Raw genomic sequence first — 617 nt, forward strand, 5'->3', positions numbered from 1 at the left:
ATCTAGGGTGGGTCCAGGGAGAGGCGTGCTGACGCAGGGGGGGCTGGCTAGCTTGGCCCCGCGCCATGCTGGGCTTTCTGGAGTGTGAATGTGCGTGGGGTGCACCCAGGGGCCTCGACGACTTCTCTTGCCAGTGTTATTTATAACAGATCTCAAGAGTGGAAAGCTCTAACGCGGTGCCCTGAGCGCTAAGTCTTCCGAACCTAGGCGGCGGAGGCCCCGCCCCTCTGTTTCCCACCCTGCCTGGCCCCTCCCCTCCCCTTCCTAACTCCGCCCGGGCCCCGCCCCCGCCGCTTCCCACCGCCCTTCCCGTCGGCTCCTGGCTCCTCCTGGGCTCGGCGGCAGTGGGAAGGCGCAAGCGCGGTTGGCGGCCGGCAGGAACGCGGAGTAGTGGCGCGGGACGCGCGGTGAGTGCGGTGGCGGCGCGGGGCTCACAGCCGGGGAACGTGGTTCGGGCGGGCGTCCGGGGAGGGTTTGGAACGTATGCGGGTGGCGGCCCGGGGAGACGTCGGCCCCATAAGGAGAAACCTGCCAGACGTGCGGCAGCGGGGCTGGCCTCGCTGCCGGACAGTGTCCGGCCCCGGCCGCGTGGGGAGCTGAGTGCGTGGTGGCGGGAG

General features: G+C 70.3%; 1 protein-coding gene across 1 annotated transcript in view; it reads left to right on the plus strand.

Moving 5' to 3' along the window:
• The first annotated feature begins 338 nt into the window (after window positions 1–338).
• PRRG1 (proline rich and Gla domain 1) overlaps window positions 339–617 on the plus strand; it is a 124,974-nt gene continuing 124,695 nt past the window's right edge. The window contains exon 1 of the mRNA XM_024747783.1: window positions 339–407. The gene's annotated coding sequence lies outside the window, so the exon portion shown is untranslated. The remainder of the gene's footprint in view (window positions 408–617) is intronic.

The sequence above is a fragment of the Neophocaena asiaeorientalis genome, unplaced genomic scaffold (assembly GCF_003031525.2).
Source record: "Neophocaena asiaeorientalis asiaeorientalis breed wild unplaced genomic scaffold, Neophocaena_asiaeorientalis_V1.1 scaffold615, whole genome shotgun sequence".
In the NCBI taxonomy this organism is placed as follows: domain Eukaryota; kingdom Metazoa; phylum Chordata; class Mammalia; order Artiodactyla; family Phocoenidae; genus Neophocaena; species Neophocaena asiaeorientalis.